Here is a 23,088-nt window from a genome sequence, read left to right as displayed (position 1 = left end):
GGCAAGACTGAGGGTCTGGCGCAAGCACTGGTATTTTTAGGCATCGAGTTGGACACGGTCAAGGGCGAGTCCAGACTCCCTGCGGACAAGGTACAGGCGCTGCTTCAGGACATTCAGGCATTATTGGGGAAAGACAAGGCTACCCTGGGTGACATCCAATGCCTCTTGGGTAAACTTAACTTTGCAGCCAGGGTCATCCCCGTTGGGAGGGTGTTTGCTTGGAGACTAGCTAGGGCCACATCAAAAGTTAGAAAGAAGCACCACTGGGTCAGACTGGGGACAGGTTTGAAGTAGGACCTCGCCATGTGAGGTGACTTTCTCTCCCAGTTCAACGGGACGGTGATCTGGCGGCAACCCTGGGTGGACAGTCAGGAGCTATGCTTATTCACGGATGCCTCGGGTAGGGAGGGATTTTGGGCCCTCCTGGGTGAGGACTGGTGTGCCCAGGAGTGGCCCAATACCTGGCGCAGGCGCAATATCACCAAGAACATCACTGTACTTGAGCTGTTCCCCATCGTGATTGCTTTACACCTCTGGCCGGAGACCCTGTCGGACAGAAAGGTCCTATTCTGGTCTGACAACATGGCTATAGTCCAGGCCATCAATGGGCAGACAGCCAAATGCCATTTGGTCCTATGCCTGCTCAGGGAACATGTTAGGGTTTGCCTGCGCGCTAATGTGGAATTCAGGGCGAGACACATTGAGGGTGTAAAGAATGTGGCAGCTGATGCTCTTTCTCGTTTTCAGTGGCTCCGCTTCAGGGAGGCCTGGCCGCGGGCGAGAGCACAGATGACCCCCTTCCCGGTGCACCTTTGGAGGATCCTGCAGTGGACCAATGACTGAGAACCATGGGGGAGAGATCATTGGCCCCAGGTACTAGGAAGCGATATGGCGCACACATGGCCACCTTCAGGACTGTGTCTCACTCTTTGGGTATTTCAGCTGCACCAATTGAGGGTAGAGTCAGGACATTTGTGGTGTGGGCCAGGGAGCATGGGAAGAGCCACACCTGGGTGGCCAGCTGTCGGGGATGTAGACCCAACAAAATCTTTTGCCATAAGGGCAGCTCTCAAGGGGTGGGCTAGGGATGAGCCCAGGGCTCCGGATAATAGGGCTCCCATTGATTTTAACATCCTCCTGGGCATGCTGGGTGTCCTGGAGGGGGTTACCTACTCCAAGTACGAGGCTACCCTCTTTGCGGATGCTTTCTGTTTGGCTTTCTTTGGCGCCTTCCGGATTAGTGAGCTGGTGACCAGGTCCAAGACCGACAGTTCAGGGGATGCCTTAGGCATTCTAGATGTGTCCCTCACTGATTCCCTGTCGATCCGCCTCCGGAGATCAAAGACTGACCAGGCGGGGCAAGGTATTGACGTGGTCCTCAGGCCCCTCGGGGACCCTAGGTTTTGCCCGGTCCACTGGGTCAGGGAATATCTGGTGTGCCGACCCCTTGCCCCTGGCTATCTACTGATGCATGTGGACCAGGGCCCCCTGAACAGGTATCAGATGGAAAGAATCATCAGGGCTAGTTTTTCCAGGGCAGGGTTGGCTCAGCCTGAGAAGAGTTACTCCAGCCACTCATTCAGGATCGGGGCTGCCACGGCTGCTTTCAGGGAAGGCTTGGAGCCCGGGAGTGTGAAGAAGGTGGGGCGGTGGGAGTCGGACTGCTATAAATGATACGTTCACCCGTAATGTACCTTACCATTTCTTGTGTGAAGTGTATTGTAGTGGTTATTGTTTTATTTTGCGTGTTTTGACAAAGTTATTAAATAATTATGAGTGTAAACCGTGTCTCTTGTTTTACTAGGGCTACCGGTTTGGGTGATCGGGCATTCATTTATCTCCAGGGTGGCTCAATGGGCGTCGCGCCGGAATTGGAGGCGGCACTTCCCACAGACACAGTTTGAGTGGATGGGTTTCCCTGGCATGCGATGGAGTTGACTCCAGAACACACTGGAACAAACTGGAGCAGAGACTGGTTGCGCAGGGGAGTCCCCTGGGCGGGAATTACCTCATTGCTCTGGGTAGAAGGCTTCTCCTGCAGGCCATGAAAAGGGACCTAGGCGAGATCTGCAAGCGAGTAGGGCAGTGCGATGTCCTCTGGTCTGAGATGATTCCACGCAGAACGTGGCGAGGGGCCAAATCAGTTGAGGCGGTGGAGCATTCCCGGAAGCGTCTCAATGGGGCAATGCGCAAGTTCGCTGACCAGAGGGGCCTAGGTTTCATCAGACACAAGATGATCAAAGAGAATGTGAAGAGTTACTTTGACAAAGATGGAGTTCACTTATCGCCAGTAGGCATGGACCTTTTTCTTTTAGACCTGAGTGAGGTGCTAGAGATGAGAGGTTGCAGGTAGACTACAGCTGTGGTGGGGGGCCCTGGCGGTGACGGGGGCCACCTCCAGAGCTGTGGCGGAGTTACAGGGTGATCTGGATGCAGGCCGGTACAAAGGGTACCTCTGCGCGGCACCATAGGGGGTGCCAGAGCCAAATCCGCGGAGCCTCATGGGAGGGTCCTGGAAGCCATGTCGGCGCCCCGCTAGTCCTTCAGGCGGTTGTGGGCCTGAACTACTGGGGGTTTGCTATGCGACGCTCCGCTCCGGAAGGGCGTGAGTAAGAAGTTACTATCGGTCACGTGATCCTGTAAGAGAATCACTGGTAGGGCAGCAAAGGCAGGGTTCGCTCCAGTGCTGCCCAGCTCATCAGGCAGGCAGGCGGCCCAGTTAGTTGCCTACCCTTGGATTGCCCGTAAGATAACCCACCATTACATAACGGAGTATGTAATAAACCTGCGGCATTTGCACCCAATCTAACAATCTGTATTGTGTGTTTATTATTGGGAAATGTATATATGGTTGGAGGGGTGTACAGAGGATGCCATTGACGATACTATGCTTCTTGAACAATGATGTTAGCAGAAATTAAACTTGTGTCGAGAGAACAAAATCATCAAACATACGCCCATCCAGATTTTAGAAGTCATGAGGAAAAATTTTCTAACACAAAGCACGAGTCACGCGCAACCACTGCACCCTTTCAGCACACAGTAATCTGACACGTGCGGAAGAAAACTGCATAAATCATGCATAGTAGCCCCAGCCGACGGTTGGTAGTGGATGAAGCATGCAAAAATGCGCTCGCGTTATAAAAACTTTGCACGTTCGAAGAGGAAACAATAGAAATACAGTGGAACATAAAGGCAGGAAGGGAAAAAAAGTGATCAGACAGCTGAGCAAAACAGCTGCGGACTTATCATACCTTTAACTCTTTCCCACGCAGCTCGTCTTTCTTGTCGCAGCAACATAGCTTTTTGTTACCAAATTGCTGTTTCTAAACGTTTGTAGAAAATAATCAGTAGAATTTATCGGTTCATAGTTATGCTCATAATCATGATCATTTTACTAAAGATCTCCTTCCCAAATTCTATAATTGTCTAATTTCAAAGGCAAGTGAAGCATATATTATGTCTTTAATGTAAGTTCACGATAATGCGGCACAATCGGAAATGTAATTTTTTTAAAGCCTTATTCCGTAAACTAAAGTTTAGAACTTCAGTCTGCACATTTACAGGCCTGATAACGTTTACAAAATATATACCTCACTCACTATGGGGCATATTATCAAGACAGGCGATAAAAATATCGCCGCTTTAGAGGCAGAAAATGCCGCTAAATCTGCGATAATGGGCTTGATAATATGCTCTATGGAATTCCAATTGAAGCTCAGGTTAGATGTCCTTCACATCTAACATGGGCTTCAATTGGAATTCCATAGAGTATATTTTCAAGCCCATCATCGCCGTTTTAGCAGCAGTTTTCTGCCGCTAAAGCGGCGATAATGTTATCGCCTGTCTTGATAATATTCCCCTTAGGGGCATATCAACAACAACCGGCGATAATTATCGCTAAGCGCACTTAGCGCTAGGATAATTATCGCCAGCTAGTGTGGATTTTTATCGCTGAGATAGCGTGCTATTAGCAACGCTTATCTCAAAAGCGATAAAAATCCTCGCGCTGACTGCCTAACGTGAGATTATCGCTGGAAACCCAGCGATTATCTCACGCAATGTGGCGTTAGCTTGTTGATAGGGCCCCACAAACTTAGCCATGATATCCACCTTCCATAGGATATCATGGCTAAGTCAGTCCTGAAGCAGGCGTAAGGAAAGTAGCGATAACAGGGGTTATCGCTACTTTTCTTGCCGCTATGCTTCATAGCGTGGGGCTTGCTGATAGGAGAAATGTCGCTTAGCGACATTTCTCCTGTCATGTCAGGTCAGGAACGCCCACTTTGCATCTCATTAGAGATGCAAAGCTGGGCGTTAGGAATTCCTGCGCAAGCGCAAGTTTTCACGCGTTAGCATGAGCTTGCTAATTAGGCGATAAAATTATCGCCGCTTTTCGGCCGAAAGCGGCGATAATTCTATCGCCTCGCCTTGCTGATATGCCCCTGGGGGGCATATCAACAAGAAATAGCAATAATTATCGCTAAGCGCTGTTAGCGCGAAATATTTTATCGCCGGCGAAGTCCTTTGTTTATCACCGCCGTAGTGACGTATTAACAAGGCACCGCTAGCCAACAATAACAATCAGTTCCGGCGCTTAGGGTTGGCGATAAAATCTATGCGCCGGCGATAAAAAAATGCATGCTAAGCCGCGAAAAGTAGAGATAAGCAACTTATCTAAAAAATCAGCCTGACAATTGACAATAGGCCTGCATTTTCACACAGCAGGCGGGAAAATGCACAATAAAAGGCCCCCAAGCAGGGGGGAAAAAAATGGACTCCAGTGATCAGAGACCAGACCAGACCAGAGACATGGAGGAAGCAGGGCCAAGCGCAGAGACTGCAGCGAACCCCACAGCCAGCCAGGAGGAGCAGGGAGAGAGCCAGGGGAAGGAAAAGAGAAGGAGGAACCCCAGGTTCAGCCACCAGGAGAATCAGGTCCTGTATAGCCTGGTGGCTGAACACCAGCAGGAGCTTTTTATAATGAAGACAGTGCCATTGTCCAGAAAGAAACACATCTGGGAGGAGATCACAGCTAAGGTCAATGCTGTGGGAGAGAGGAAGAGAAGGACCGTGGAAGAGGTGAAAAAACACTGGAACGACAGCAAGAAGAACACCAAGGAGAAGATGGCCGCCAACCGGAGGGCATCCATGGCCACCAGAGGTGGTAGCCCCGTGCCGCAGCTGGAGCTGGATAAGCAGGAGGAACTGGTGGCGCAAGTCATCACAGAGGAGACAGTGGTTGGAGTGCCGGGTCGGGACACCGCTGCAGGTCAACAGACACAACCACAGGGTGAGTACAAACTATGGAGTGGGTGGACGGGGGTGGATGGCCACAATGGCACACATGTATAATAAATAGCATTGCATACCCACAATTACTGTGGTTCAGGTCCCAGATAGCCCTGTGCATGGTGGCATGGACACACATAAACATTGCTAGACACACTTTGACGGACACACTGACATCGAAATGTGCACTGAAACCTCAGAAAAACACAGTCTAGCTACATCATCAGACCACAAAATAGGTGCCACATCACATACCAAAATGCCACATCACGTAGAGACGCACAATGCTCACAAAATGCACACCTTGCACCACCACAACCTATATCCAAATAATCTCCACAAGGCCGCAACTCACAGGTGCCAAAATGAGTATGCAGTGTGAATGTGACTGATCACGTGCACGTGTAAGCATGCCAACAGCAAGAACAGCACACCTGCAAAATAGCACATGTGGCTGACTTGAGTGCAAGGATGTGCGTGGCCAACAAGTGTGACTTGGAGGGCCACACACAACCTTGCACACGAGCCAGACACATGTGCAATGTTGCAGGTGTGCTGAGCCTGTCGCTGGCATGCTTACTCGTGCACGTGACCAGTCACATTCATGCTGCATACTCATTTTGGCACATGGGAGTTGCGGACTTCTGAAAAAGATTTGGATAAGTGTGGTGATGCAGCACTGTGTACAGCAAGATGAGAAAATAATGAGTCACTCTGCATACCGACAACACATGCAATGTCACACCAAAAATACGGATTATGGGGCATATTACCAAGGACGGCGTTAAAATAATAGCTGCTTGAGCGGCAGAAAACTGCCACCAAAGCTGTGATAATGGCCCTTAAAAAATGCCCAGGAGAATTCCAATACAAGCCCATGGTCACACCAGACCATGGACTTCTATTGGAATTCCCTAGGGCATATTATCAAGGCCATGATCGCCGCTTAAGCCGCAGTTCTCTGCCGCTCAAGTGCCGATAATCTGTAATGCCGTCCCTGATAATTTGGCCCTTAGTTGTGTGCTCTCCATTGCAAAATGCAATGTGGGGCACACCATGAAAGCCATTCAGTCATCCAAAGGCAACTCACCTGCATGCACACATATCCCTGTCCATAATACCCAGCACCCTCTCCCGCCCCACGTCAACGCATGGCATGTACTAATTTCAATAGCAACATTTTAAAGTCCTCATGTCTGCGTAAGCTAGATCTTCATACCAAACAATTAACAAAACAGGCCATATAAACCAACATCACCAGAACTAATCCATATGAAAGTCTATTTCACAATCCCTCAAGGAGGCATGTCACTACCCATGTTGCTCTGTACTCCTTGATAGCCTTACCAGTGTGTAATCTGTGGTAATCTGTGTTATCCAGATGCTAAACACGAAAAACACAATATACAGGCTGCCGCTTTAGATTCCCCCATCTTGCATGTCTACAATGGTGTGGAATGGTCACATCTACGCGCTATAAAGGCACTAACCTGGTACCAGCTAACCTGGCTCAGTGTTGACATCGCACTCGCTGTCTTCGTCCTCAATTGGTCCAAAGAAATGGTCCCATGCCCGAACCGCATCAAGTGATCCCTTGCCCACTGTACCCTTGACCAGTAGTAGCTGAACTATCCCATCACACTCTGCCCATTTGGTGAACTGGCACTCCCATTGATCTAAACTCGTGGCCGTACTTGCCTTCCAGTGCATCGTAATATCCCCTCAAGGCCAATAATAATACCCTATCCATAAACTTGTGGCAAGCCCACTTTGAACCGTGTGTGGGAAGCAATGTAGGATACAAGCCCCCTAAGACAGATCAACCTCCCTGTCTGTCAACACCTTCAATACTGTTATCACTATGGTCCAATAAGTTGCCTAAAGTGGTCACCCCCAAATCATGTGAGGAAAGTTTGCCCCCTCTCCCTGAACCCTTGTGCATGCCTATGAGTCAGTGTAGAAACATGCATTGACTTCCTGCCGGTGTGAGGTAAGGCAATGTAAAACATTTAAAATAAGCCTTTGGAAGCGGGTGTGCATGATGCACCTCCATGCTTACGCTACAATCTCTGCACAAGCCCTTTCATGGATCTCTCGAACTACATCTACCTACCATTTCAATTCAGTTTGTCCAAAGTGGGCAGCTCCACGAGACCCATGCGCATGTACAGGCATGTGACTGCCTTAAACTTTACAGCTGCTGTCAATATGTATTGGCACCCTAAAGAAAGGTCAGGTCATGCTTGGTCCCCTTTACAATGCGCACGAATATCCGCTGTGATCGCTGCATGGAGTATGTAGTCCCCCCTTTGAAAATCAAACTTTGAAGGAGGCCCAATTGCGTATCTGTGGAGTTGATGGTGTCTTTCTTCACTAGCTCATGGCAGGGCGGCGTTGAGGCCTGGTGTTCTGCATTGAACCAGCTGGCTTACTTGCTGGTGTGTCTGTTGGAGTGTGTCTTAATCTGGGCGAGTGGGTTTGCGCTGTTGCCTATCCCATGTCTGAAGTTCTGGGCGCTGGAGTGAGTGTCGGTGGTTGTGCTCCAGGCAAGGTTGATGGTTAGCTGTGCTTCTGTGACTGTGCTCCAGCAGTGCCAGTGGATCTGTTGGGTGTGGTGGCGTGATTTGTCTTCATGGAATGCGAATTTGCTGCGTTGATGGTTGTTCCAGTGGAGGTTGGCTGGGTGGTTGGAGTAGACGTGAGAGCTTGTGGATAATATATGGTCAAGCGTGTGGCTGTTGTGGTGGGTGGGTGTTGTGACAAGTTGTATGAGCCCGAGGGTGGCCAGGGTGTCGGTCAGGGTGGTGGATACGGTGCTGTCAATGTACACGAGGTGGAAGTTCAGCTCTACGTGAAGGATGTAGTCTGTGGATGTCAGGGCGTGTGTGTCAACAAAGTTGGTGATGGAGATGCAGAACTGTGTTCGGTGTTTGGAGGCTATGTAGACACGGGTTGCTCTGAGGGTGGTTAGGTTTCTGAGGGTGGTTAGGTTTCGGCTGACCCAGCGCATGCGCTGGTCTGGCAAGACATTTTGTGAGGGCTCCAAAAAGTGCTACCAGGCCAGCCTAGATCTACAGTGCATGTGCGCGGTCACGCGCGTCGCGCTTGACCGAGCTTATTTTCACTTTCGCGGCCGCACGGCCGAAGTGGATCAACTCCTGAATTGGTTGCCATGGTAAATCCAGACCAGTACCTCGGTTCAGGCTCGGCTCTTGTGGCTTGTAAACCTCTACTTTAAATGTACTCGTGTTTGCATATTTGTTTTCACTTTTTTTTTTACGGTATTTTCATGCGTCGTCTTTCTTCTTAGGCTGGGGATGTGAAATTGGGAACTTAAAATCTGATTCTATATTTGCGCTAGACAGTACGATCAATTGCAACAGTTCGGCAAAAATGAACTTTTTTATGTAAAACAAAAGATATTGCGCCACCTACTGGTTTTAAGGGAATGTCTTTTCTTGATCCTTCCAAAAGGAGAAATTCACAGGCTGCAACTTGTGCAAAATGCTTTTACTTCACCCCCCACATACAGTACCTATCTCACCAGCTCACCTGATCACCGGTGAACATTCAAGTCTCTATTTCTTGCAGAATAACTCATCATTTAAGTGGTAGCATACAGGCTGCTGGTGGTTGAAATGCGGTACCAATATAAGCTGCAAGTTCACTCCTTCAAACGGGATTGGATGGAAGACGGAGTCTTTTCTGCAAGTGCAACACGGCTATGAAACCAGCTCCCTTTTGAGTTGCCTAGAGAAGACGGTTTATAGCAATACAGGGAAAGTCAAAAAAATGGGTATTTCCTGCAGCATCAGCATGATGTGTTGTGTCACCCGTCGGAAGTTCTATGACAAGTGTGTAGAGTGCTTTGTAGCCTATGGGCGAAAGCAGCGCTCTATAAAACCCAATACTTCTAGATTTGGCACGACCCTTAATCTCCCAATATCTCAGCAAGGCTTATTAGGGTTAAAGCAACAGACGGGCGCAGGACTCACCCCTGGACCAGGGCAAATTACTAAACACACACGAGGCACTCTGGCTCAAAAACCAAGCATGTGGCAGCGATCCTTCAAAAACTGGAAACAATATCTATCTAATCTGCAAAAAAATAAAAACAAGCATTTGCAATTCAATAGGTCTTGCATTTGAGAGAGTTTGAGCTATTGACATTGCAAATAACAATGCCTTTTATTTATTTTTCGTTTTAAAAACACAAATAAAAGGCATACTCATTTACAATGCCAATAGCTTAAACTCGCGTAACTGCAAGACCTATTGCATTGCAAATGCTTGTTTTTGGATTGTTGTGGATCTGGATGTGCATGTGTCTGGCGTTGATGAGGATGTTGTCGTGGTTGTTTGAGACTCTGCGAGTGTTCCTGTTGACAATGTCAATTCATAGTCCTACTCCGTTGGTGCGGTCTCTGTGGTTGATCTTGTAGCTGCACAGGATGGCTATGGCGAGGTAGTGTTCTGAGGAGGGGTACAATTAGGTCACTGTCTTGGAGACCATGTCTGGGGAGGTTGAGTTGAGTAGGTCGCAGAGTTCACTTGTGTGTTGGCATCTGTGGCAGGTGTTGGGGACAATGCATCTGAGGTAGTTTGCTTACAACACAGTGGGTGGATTTGCAGATTCAATGCTGGTGACAATGCAGTTACAGCTGTAGATGTGTCCTTGTGTGCGTTCTGTTCTGGGCAGGAAGCAGGTGTGTGATCGTCCTATGTTGAGGGCGTTGAGTGTGCTAGCATCGTAGTGGCAACGTGTGTAGTTGCGTTCGCGGACCCAGGATGTTCCTGCACTTTGCGCAGACCCAGCGTGGATGTACGCAAGTGGAAGGGGTGGTGGGCGGATCAGCCTGGCATGTGGGTGTTACGAAAGTGCGTGTTGCTGTGCGTCTCAGCAGGGGAAACTGTGGAGGAAAGGGAGAGCGGAGGCGGTTTGAAAAACACATGTCCAAATACAGGTTAAAAAATGTAAATGAGCAATACAACTAAACCCATCATAAGGGAGCAGAGTGTTGCAAAATAAATTACACTTGCAATGACGGCTAAGATGAGACAACCAGAGTCAGATAGTGAAGAAGGGCCACAGGGTGCCCCACAAGATTACACTGCCAAAATTGCACTGACAACATTGATCCGATGGCACAACTAGCAATATCCCTATTCTGGTCACACAACATGTATGACATATGTGTGAGAAAGTACAATCTTTCATGCATGGTATTCACACACTTGTTGAGGAACTGCTGAATGGACTTTGACTGAGTGTGCCCTGGACTCCTGCCAATCAGGTGCCCAGGGCCTATGTTCCTTCCCTAAACACTAACATTCACAATTGTCAAACCATGGACAACTAACCTACAATCCACGTCTGGTTGGGAGGCTGCCTAGGCTGCCACATATCAGACATGTTGCTGGACCCCAGGGTGTACAGCCTCCGCTCCCCTGGGCCTGAAATAATGCACATGATGGGTGGGGTGCTAGGTCTCCTCCCCCAGGATGGCCAGGGGGAACCTTCAAAGGCATGCAGACTCAGTGAGCTTCTACAGGCCACGGGCTGTACCCAGAAAACTGCCCCCAACACCCCGTTCTGACACCCACTCTTGCGGGAAAACTGGCCGGAAACACAAAATAAGGACAGGGTATGTTCCAGCCTGCCCGCACCAACCCTCAGGTGTGGGAGGCGATGTGAAGCCCATCACCGTGCGCTCTCCATCTTGAAGATGCGAAGGCCTGCAAAATCAGGACTAGGCTACTGGCCCACTCCCGCAGGTGAGTGGCAGGGTAGTGTAGGTATCCACCCCAGGGCAGGGACCCATTGGTCCCTACCCTGTACCTACCTGTAACGCAAATGAACATTGTATTTAGAGGCACCCTGAAGCTTCCTTTGCCTGATTTCGAAAAAGCAAGGAAGAGCAAGAAGAAAGAAACTACCGTGCAGCTGCTAGGAAGAGAAAGACACCAACTGCTTTGGCCCCAGCCCTACTGGCCTGTCGACCCTTGAACCTGTTCCTGCCACAGCCCAGACCCACTTGTGGCCAGCAACCTCACAAACCCCTGCGGACCTGGCTACCTTGTGACTCTGATCATATGGGAGGCCCATGAGCAGTATCTCAGCTCAAAGCAAGTTTCTAACCCCTGGCATCATCACGGAACCGCAAAGCCTGCATACCCTGCACTGGACAAGCCTGGCCTGTGTCGGAGTGGACAAAGACCCCGATGACGTCCCCCCCGGCAACTGTGACCCCGAATCTGGCCACCAAGGTCTCACCGCGACGCTCATTACGACGCCTGCAGCCTCAGAACCAGGGACCCCCCCGGCCACAATCAACAGAGGGTAAGATTTACCAAGACCAAAAGTCAACCCAGCACCCGGCACACTGTGCCCCCTATGCTCGACTCCTGGGGACATACCCACCCTCCAAATACCCAATTTAACTCACAAAGTGGTGGGGGCACATGAAGAAACTGCGACCCCGAGCTTGCAGCCTTGGTTTGCCCAGAAGCTTTCCCATTGTAATTCATTGAGCGCACAAAGGGTCCAAGGCACCCTGCACCCAGCTGCCCGAGTGGCCCTGGCAGTGTAACTTATACTCCTACCTACTTCCCACATTTGCCCTGAGCAAGTGACCAGGAGCCCAGCTCTCACAGCCATGTGGCCTGCTAGTCAGCAGCCAGCAACCAAGGACCCCCTGCCTCTCATGGGATAACATTGTGCCAAACTCACTCTGCCCCCGTCCGACACAGTCCCACAGAGGGTGTAACAACTGTACAAACCTGAGCCTGGGGGAACCTTGAGTCTGTGCCCAGAACCTTAACTCTGCCAGTCGAGTACTTACCAAAAAGCCGATAACCCAAATGTATTCCATAGGGTAACATTGATTGGTTTCATAAGAAATTCCTTGTAAGTGTTGAGATTCTAAAAGTTAAAAGTTTTGCTTAAAAACAACCAACTAACAGAAATGGAACAACTCAACTGCTATTAGGAGAGATCCCAATGCTGGATCTTGTTGCCCAGCACTGACCCGGAAAACCACTCACAACCGTACTTACCAATCACACTATTTTCTTCCATAGGAAATCATTGGCAGTTACTCTGTAAAATTTCTTCTTAGTGTCAAGTTTAGTAATAGAAACATATTTCCTGAAAATCACAACAGCAACTACAACGGATATACTCACATGTTTCCAAGACCTTGCACAGGACTGAATATCAGATCTAGGCCATGACTTACAAAAGTTATCCTGGAAGTAATCATTAGCAAATCACTTCAAACTCACATTGAGCTCAATGTATTATTGTGTTTGAAATTGTGTTGCCTATTGCAACAAATTGTAACTATTACCTACCAAAGTCAATGGCACATTGCCAAAGTATGTAACTAAAGCCTCGCAATCTGAGTAAGTATCTTTTGGTACCTATTGTTGGTTACAATATAAAACAAACAAATATTTTTCTATCAAAAACTGTGGCCTTGAGTTCAGTTATTGAGTGTGTGAGACCACCTGCTGACTGAGTGTGTACAACAAAGGCATTACACTGTCCTCTGATACTGCCTTACTGCTTGACCAAGCTAACACTTCATAGAGTAAGGTTATATCTAACTTTAAGCTCTACACAAACTCTGGTGTCTGTGGACTCTGTGCACACCGTACCTATTTGGGAACAGTATATACCTAGCCACTTTCTAACAATATGCATCTGTGACAACATGTACAAGTCTGTTGCAGGACACAAGAAGTGTCGCAAAGAATGATAGCAAGGCATAATTTCCTGGCATATAGCCAAACACGGGACGTGTTGGCCAAAGATTGTTGTGATGTAGCACATTGCATGTCACATCTCTAGGTGTTCACAACAGATTCACATTGCTGAGGAGACCCAAGGGCACAGGTATAACATATATATATGGAACTACAAACTAAGCCACACTGAAGTTGAGTCCACAATACTTACTGATTCCAAAGTGCATTGCGTCAGTCAGCTCCTACCTGTGCAAAACCTATGCAAAAGCTACTTCTGAGCACTGCCATGAAGTGCACACATATTGGCCAATGTGCCCATGGATGTCATTTGAACTGCACTCAGCATATAGTCTGGATCAGTGGCAAGATTACAAGGGTGTCATCACTATGAGACAATGCGATAGTAACAGCTGGGATGAGTGGCTATGGCACTGTTGGTACAGGGAGCAATGCAGCATGTCACCACTTGTGTGCAGCACAACTGTGTATTTGCACACCAACATCATCAGGTCCCAAGGCATTACTGTAATGAGTAAGTGTGTCACAAAAGCAAGAAACTCGAAGTTAAGTCTGTGCTAATACTCCTATACACCTGTGAGTGACCTCTATTCCAAACTCATTACTCAGTCTCATATAAGTCATGCGACTCACTGACACTGTTGTGTCATGTGACATTAACAATGGACCCACAAATGACCAACAGCATGCATGGAATTGGCCATGTATATCAACACAATAATAATCCTTGAGGATTTTTTCACTACTAATAATTACTTGAACAGTCACCGTGGTGAACTTAATTTATCAGAAAACTCAGATATAAACAACAGAATACAAAAAAGACATAGTTCATTCTTGTGTATTGTTTTTTATCTGAAATTAATCTTTTCTAGAATATTTCATTGATTTCATGCACAAACGTGCGTAATATACAAAACAAATTTGAACATTGGCAACACAAACTACTGTTTCAATGAGAAACCTCAGCAGTAGTTATTGACACTTTTCTTCTTAGATATGTACCATCCACAGTTGGTCATATAACACAAACCATTGGTTTAGATAATAATGTGTATAAACATTACATGGCTTTTCCTTGTATCAAAACAGTGTCAGAGCGTCGACGTTTCAGTCTCCTTATCTGCAAGATTATTCCTCAAGACCATCATCAGGACAAAAGTTGCACCATGTACCTAATGTAGAAGTACATACATATAAATAACAAATAACACACATTTTTATTTTTAAAACATATAACTCATACATTTGAACATATAATTTTAATTTTACATATCCGAGTTCAACTTGTAGTATTGTCACTACAGTGAAGGAAGACAGGTCAACAGGTGTGTCCCAGTTCCACCACCCAAAAGGTGTAGAGATACCCAGTCCCCAAACGATATGGCCACCAAAATAATGCGTGAACCACAATGTGAGAAAGCATAAAACACAATCCATAGTGCCACTAGTCTACCATCACAAAAACACCATAAAGTGCATCTAACACTTATATAAGGAAGACTTGTAAGTACTTACTTCCTTATTCTAATTCTCAATCTCGTTCTCCTGTCTCGTATTTCATAGAAACACTAAATATCAAGAGACGGCAACGAATGAAAACGAGAGAACAAAATCCTCAAACACCATCACCTAAATCAGAAGTCAAAATCAAACGCCACTAAAAAGCAGCCGTTTTTACTTACTAAGAAGCAGCTGCTTACATCTGTGTTTCTATACTCTGAAACCAAATAGAGCACAACATCAAGTTGTTAAAAACGCCAAATTTTAAGTTGTAAAAGAATCTGACCAAAAGCCATCTATCTATACTCCCTACGTGTTACATTTTACGGGAGTGACACTTACTTCGTTAAACACCAGGTCAGCTTCTCTGGTTCAACTCGCCAACACAAGTCCGAGCAACAAACTCGGGTAAAGGCGGGAGTTATTTATAAACAGGTGTCGTCGAAACGATAGTCAAAGTATCGGCCATCTTGGAATGTGGTCCTACGTCGGTCAAATAGCCATATCTCGAAGATTACAATATATTATCTATATGTTGACGAATGATGTCATTAACTCATAAGGTCCGTTACCAAAAAGTAGTCTCTCATTAGATTAGACATAACCTCATATTCATGGAGGGTGCTCATATCAGTCACTACAATGTGAAAAAGCACGCACCTCATAATTCGAAATTCGAAAACAGCCGGAATGTCCCGGCAGTATACACATTAGCAATGTGCAAGGATATCATGAAAGGATTCATATGTGACTCTGGGTAAATAACCAAAACTAAACCATCGAAGCGATAGCCAAAGAATCGGCCATCTTGGAATGTAGTCCTACGTCGATCAAATAGCCATATCACAAAGACTACAATCTGTTATCAGTATGTTGATGAATGATAACATTAACTCATGGGATCCGTTACTAAAAAGTAGTCTCTCATTACATTAGACATAGCCTCATATTCACGAAGGTTGCTCACATCAGTCACTACAATGTGAAGAAACACGCACATCATAATTCGAAAACAGCCGGAATGTCCTGGCAGTATATACATTAGCAATGTGCAAGGGTATCATGAAAAGATCATCACAGTTCATGTATAACGGGACATCTGGGTAAATAACCAAGACTAAACCAGAAGTGTCCCATATATACCAACAGACCAAAAAAGCAATTTTCAGATAATGCGGTCATAGTATTAACAAACAGAATTCAAAGGGATCAACATAATAACGATTTGGCAGGCCATATCGTTCATAGTGTCGCCAGAGTTTGCCATTCAATGAAAGAATTTAATCCCATCTCAACAGTTTTAGCAGACCAAATCCACCTGTTTTCCTTCAGTGTAAGTGATTGGTCCACATTCTGTCTGCGTTTAGTGTTTTTTACTGACTCTAATACAAACCATTTCATGTCTGAGGGGGTATGGTCTTTTTGCATATAGTGCTCCACCAGAGGTGCTGTGACAATTTTGCATCTAATGCGTGATTGGTGTTAGATTATGCGTTTTTTAATCTCTTGTGTTGTTTTTCCAATGTAAAAGAGGGCACAAGGGCATTCTATGCAATAAATCACGTTTTTGGTGAGACAGTTAGTATGTTGTCGCAGTATCCATTCTTTACCATTTAGAACACAGGATTTTACTACAGACGTTGTGGGGCAGGCTACACAATGTCCACATGGATAGTGACCAGTCAGGGGTGGTAATCCCCAGAGATTTGTCAGAGTGATTGGAACTGGTTCTTTATACGCTTTCACAAGAGAGTCCCTTAGGTTGCGAGCCCTCTTAAATGCAAAACGTGGTGTTGTCAACTGTGGTTCTAACTTCTGGATTAAGTGCCAATTCTTTGTCACTATCTTTTTGATTAAATTGGATTCTGTACCAAATGTTGTTACACAGGTGATGGTTTCTGATGTAGAAACTGATACATCCTTAATCTGTAGAAGTGCCTCCCGGTCGTAATAACATGCCCTTTTCAGGGAGCGTTTAACCAATCTGTATGGATAACCCCTCATCATCAATTTAGTTTGCAATATTTTTGCCTCCCTGAAATAATCCTCCCGTCTAGTACAATTTCGTTTAATTCTAAGAAACTGTCCAAACGGGAGGTTATCTCGTAAGTTACGGGGATGATGACTGTTGTATTTAAGCAATGTATTTCTTGTAGTCGGTTTTGTAAATAGACTAGTGGATAGACTGCCGTCATCATTCCATATCCGTAGGTCTAGGAAATTAATGGCTTGTTCATCGTGTTCCAAAGTGAATTTAAGGTGGTTATTTTGTTGGTTAAGCCATATATGGAACTCATGTAGTCGGGCAACTGATCCCTCCCATACCAAGAATACATCATCAATGTATCTAAGATATTTCTTTATCTCCTTTGTAAAAGGATTGTTGTTGTAAATCACTTCTTCCTCGAAGGCGGCCACATATAGATTTGCTATGTCGGGAGCAAAAATTGCTCCCATGGCGACTCCCTTGATTTGACCATAGTAGTCGCCATTGAATAGGAAGTAGTTTTCTTCTAGTGCAATTTTTGCACATTCGGTGATGAAGTCTGATGGTACTTGGTGGGGGCGACATCTTTGTTCTAATGTAGCGTTGATCACATCCAGGGCCTCGCCCAGGGGTATATTCGTGTACAAGCTTTCTATATCCATCGTAACGAGGATATATTGATGTTTATTGAATGCTTGACCTTCAACTGCCACAATCACATGTGTACTATCTCTAGTATACGATTTTGTTAGGACTACAAATGGCTTAATGAAGAAATCTACATATTCAGCCAGTGGTTGTAGAATGGATTGACAGCCTGCCACAATCGGTCTTCCTGGTTTTTTTTTATCATGTTTGTGAATTTTTGGTAGCGTATAAAACGCCTGTATGGAGAAATCACTTTTGTTGAGATAGTCAAATTCTTTGGGGCTCAGCCATAAATTATCTCGTCCATTCTTTGTGAGCTCCAGAATCTTTTTTCTCACTCTATCGGTGGGGTCTTTTGGCAATTTAACATAATGGATCATATTGCTTAGTTGGCTTAGAGCTTCAGAATCATAGTCTGTTTTGTTTTGTATAATGATACGAAGGTTGAAGGACATCGTAGACCTGTGACACTATTCTGTGTAACAAATGGAGTTTTACTAAACATGTATTTCAGGCGAATTGTCCTAAAAAACTTATACAGTTCGACCTGTGTTGTAAACATATCATTTCTGTAGGTGGGCACATATGATAAGCCATGACTTAGTAGCTCAATTTCTTTGGTACTCAATGCATGATTAGATAAATTAAAGATAGGGACAACCTCAAAGTTTTGAGAATTAGAATTAGACATAATGGGAGGATTGTCCTGTTCCCTTTGTTCTACCATTCGTAGTACGTGTTCCTGGTCTGTCGGAATCCTGGGGTATATTGATTCCTGAACCACCCTCTCCTGGTGTTGCGAGTTCTGCCTCTCTGTGAGTGGGGGCCCCTTCCTAAAAAAGAAGAAGATGAAGGTGGCTGATTCTGTCCTCTACCGTATCTATAGTTGGATGCACCTCCACGACTGTTAGTCTCGTCAGAACTTGAAGAACCTGTGTCTGAGAAGGTGGTATGCTTAGGTATCCAATTCGATTGGTTGGGATTTTGTTGAAAAAAATCCTTTTTCAGAAATGGATAAGTACGTTCTCTCGAATAGTTCTTAATATCTTTTTGTAATTTTTCAGTTTTCTTTAGTATGTTATTTCTCTGGAAATCTGAGATAATAGTCTCTAATTTCTTTAAAAATTCACGGGCATCTGTTACTGAGGTATCGTCTAGGATTTGTTTTTCCAGAGTTTTCTAACACTTCATAGAGTAAGGTTATATCTAACTTTAAGCTCTACACAAACTCTGGTGTCTGTGGACTCTGTGCACACCGTACCTATTTGGGAACAGTATATACCTAGCCACTTTCTAACAATATGCATCTGTGACAACATGTACAAGTCTGTTGCAGGACACAAGAAGTGTCGCAAAGAATGATATCAAGGCATAATTTCCTGGCATATAGCCAAACACGGGACGTGTTGGCCAAAGATTGTTGTGATGTAGCACATTGCATGTCACATCTCTAGGTGTTCACAACAGATTCACATTGCTGAGGAGACCCAAGGGCACAGGTATAACATACATATATGGAACTACAAACTAAGCCACACTGAAGTTGAGTCCACAATACTTACTGATTCCAAAGTGCATTGCGTCAGTCAGCTCCTACCTGTGCAAAACCTATGCAAAAGCTACTTCTGAGCACTGCCATGAAGTGCACACATATTGGCCAATGTGCCCACGGATGTCATTTGAACTGCACTCAGCATATAGTCTGGATCAGTGGCAAGATTACAAGGGTGTCATCACTATGAGACAATGCGATAGTAACAGCTGGGATGAGTGGCTATGGCACTGTTGGTACAGGGAGCAATGCAGCATGTCACCACTTGTGTGCAGCACAACTGTGTATTTGCAAACCAACATCATCAGGTCCCAAGGCATTACTGTAATGAGTAAGTGTGTCACAAAAGCAAGAAACTCGAAGTTAAGTCTGTATTCCGGACAGTGCTAATACTCCTATACACCTGTGAGTGACCTCTATTCCAAACTCATTACTCAGTCTCATATAAGTCATGCGACTCACTGACACTGTTGTGTCATGTGACATTAACAATGGACCCACAAATGACCAACAGCATGCATGGAATTGGCCATGGCCAGGAACATGTGAGATGTTGGAGATCACAATGAACTGTCACCAGAGTAGGCCGTAAACCATAATTGCTAATCTATCAGACATGCAAGGTCATTGTGCTCACATCTAAGGTATCTGGGTTCAATCTATCCTGCTGAGTGACAGGTCACAACCATAGTTACACATACAATGATTACTCCAAAGATGGTATGATTTGCACACAATAGTGCGAGACCCACTCCCCCGCATCAGCCATGATATAAGTGCTAGCAGAAATCTATGGTTAACTCGATTTATTATACAAAGACAAATATATATAAAATGATAACCTACACTAATCTATGTCCCTAACTCTAGCCCTAACCTAAGTACAAATATGAATTCTACCTAAAAATATCTTAACTAACTATTTACAAACACAGAAAAAGAATAAATACATCAACCCCCCACCCAAAGATAAATGAAACCTATCCCCAAATCCTATAACATTCAATGAATAAAACCAGTCTAAAACTAACCCTAACTAAGCCTACACTAAAACTATTCTAAACAACACATACAACTAGGACATCACACAACATAATAATAAAAGGGGGACAGTGTGGGAAGGGAGAAGAGGGGGGGAGGTGAGAACTGGGGCAGTGTTCAGGGCAGCCCGAGGTGGGCCCTGATCTCGTGGATCTGCCTGTTCAAGTAGAGGAACTCATGGCGGAGGTCCTGTAGGAGGGTAGTGTGGCCATGGAGAATCCTCATTATCTGTGCAACTCCAGGGTCCATGGGGGCCGGGGCTGGTGCCGGTGCTGGTGCAGGGGCTGGTGCCGGTGCTGATGCTGGTGCGGGGGCTGGTGCCGGTGCCGGTGCTGGTGCAGGGGCTGCTGCTGGTGCCGGGGCTGGTGCAGGTGGCGGCGCATGCTGGCCCGGCACCGGTGCGGGTGTGGCAGCAGGGGGATTGACATCCCGGGATCCCACGACGACACCTGAGGTGGATGTTGTAGAGCCGCTGCTAGTGGTGATACATTCTGGCAGCGACGGCCAGGTCCCTGCCCTCCTCTCGGCCCGGTACCTCCGTGCCAACAACCTGTAACCCTTGTGTACCTTCTGCACATGGAGGTACCGATCCTTGGCGACCTGGAACCGGTGCTGTTCCTCAGGTGTCATGTTGTCTGAGAGAGAAAAAAAATCTATGTCAGTTTTCTGTCCCCTACACTATGTAACCGTACAACATGAGATCTGTATCACAAGTGGAAAACAACATGTTAAGTCAAGGACTGACCTGTTAAACACAATGTCTACGCAGGATTAAATAACTACATGCTGTTGAGACTGACATGACAGTGCATGGCATGGTACATGCACTGACACAACTGAAAGCTAAGGATACGCTACAAACATGGCACCTTTGGACAACCGGGCTGTGTGTGACCTGTACAATTGACTTCATTCGGGAGGCATAACCCCTACATGCACAGCATAACCCTCTCCCACCCTGTGACAGACAGCTGCATCAGAATTGAAATGCACATGTGCAGCCATGTGTGTCCCCCAGGAACTGTGTGCAGTACATCAAGTCAGTGCCAAGACAGGCAAGGGTGTGTGTGTGCAGGTGTGAATACCTACCTATTGTAGTCTCACACTACATGCACAATAACAGGCCTGGGACTACCCTTCTCACACTTGTAATCATGCTGCATCATGCTGCACACGTGGAAACATGTTTAGGGTATGAATGCGGACTTAGGCACTTACTCACTCCACCATTACAATGCAATTGGTGATAGTCATCCACTGCGAGGGGGATACATCATTGACCCACAACTGCCAGTCATGCATGTGTTGTAACCCCCAATCGCACTCCATAGTGGAGATGAGCAGGCATGCTTCAACTACGCAAACTGTTACAATGTAAATGTAAATGTGCAGATATTTATATAGCGCAAATCACCAACCGGTCCTGGTATTCCCCTGTGAGATAACCCAGCAGGGCATCCACAAGGTGAAAGCCAGGCATCCCGCCGCTAGGGGCCAATGTGGAGATTAAGCAAGCTATTGCCCAGAGTCGCAGAGTGTGAACCCATGAATCGAGTATGCACTGGAGCGAGAATTATCGAGTCCATGGACAATTTATGGACTCAAGACCCAGCCGAGCCGGGAATTGAACCCTGGTCCCGGGCTGACCTCTGCTTCCAGGTCTGCCTACTCTAACCAGTGAGCCACACTTCTCCACCCTGGGGTCATGAGAATTGTGTAATTGTTATGGCTAATGTGTACACACAGATCTTGTTGCCGCAGTCCTGATTAGATAATCTATGTGACATAAAATGACGCTGAGCTAATGCATGGCTATGAAATGTGTGTTAAGTGATGTCACCAATTGTGTCAGATGAGTTGGTACACATGATCCTGATTCCAGCCTGGTATGTCCACACGGGCATAGCCTGTCAACACCATTGCAGTGCACAAATATCAAATCTCAATTGACGTACACATCTATGGAATGTGTTTGTGTAACACCATTGACAATATTGGATCTGAGTTACACCCTGCCACTTCTGCTTCTGTGCTATGCAGCATACCTTAGGTATCACTGTGACAAGATGTATGACCTTGTACGGACATAATAGCGCTGCCTCATTGTGCACAATGCTACACCCACTGCACGCCCCTTGGACGATGTCTACCGCATGTAAGTGTACCATCTTGCTTAGGCTGTGCAAATGAACATGGGAGTAAATGCTAGTGGCCTATTGCCATCACAACTGCAGTGTAAATGCCTAGTTGGAAGCATCATTAGCTCGGAAATAGGCACATACATTGACACGTGTATCAATGACTGTTGATGGACAAACTCACAACTCTGAATGAGATGCATTGTACTCCTTTACACTACCATATTAGACACAGTATGGAAAGGCTGAATACCTCTGCACATCATAGGCAATTGACATGGGCAATTGACATGCAATTCTCAAATAGCGATTCTCAAAAAATCGCTATTTGCGAATCGCAAATACGGTTTTTGATACATATGCTCCCTTATCTTCTTCTCACACACGTCACTCATATATGTACATAACAGTTGTGGACAACAAGGGAATTGGTACTTACCACCCTGGATGCCAGGCAGGACACCGGTGTAATCGAGCAGGTCCGCCTCCCGCGCCAGCATATCCTGCCAGCGGTGCTTCCACTGGCGCACGGTCCGGGTCACCTTAAAGCAGCGGAGCATCTGCGCCCGCACGCGCTCCCACCGCAACTTGCGCACCGCAACACCATACCCCTGGAGGATGCGCCCTCCCCTCTCCAGCATCAGCGGCAGGTAGCACCGCACCAGCCACAGGAAGCCCCCCAATGCCTCCTCAGACATCCGCCCTGACCTGCCCACCGCTGGCATCTCCACACACCCCAGTTCTCAACCCCAGAATACAAAACCGAAAACCCAAGGAGGACAATAGTAAAAAACCCCACACAAAGCACAACAAGACTGAGGACAGTAGACAGTAGAAAGTAAATTAAATGTGAAAAAATCCAAAAATCACGTTCGATAGGACACAGCAACACTCCAAACTACACTATCCACCAGCACAATACCAAAAACAACTCCTCACTCTACCAAATCCAACACAATGTGCTCAAAAGAGAAAGTGAAAGTGAATGCCATACACATGGAGACAGGAAGCAGGCATAGATCACTTCCTGTGTGTTAGAGACAATTTTTTTTACAAAGCGACAAGAAACTGCACGCTAAGGGGCCGCTACTGTACTCTGGCTGATACTGTAATGGGTATGCGGCCCATTTTCATGAAAAGCGATCATAATCTGAACGCTA

The sequence above is a fragment of the Triturus cristatus genome, chromosome 2_1, assembly GCF_964204655.1.
Source record: "Triturus cristatus chromosome 2_1, aTriCri1.1, whole genome shotgun sequence".
Lineage (NCBI taxonomy): Eukaryota > Metazoa > Chordata > Amphibia > Caudata > Salamandridae > Triturus > Triturus cristatus.
The sequence above is the reverse complement of the archived record's forward strand: the minus strand, read 5'-3'. Positions refer to the sequence as shown.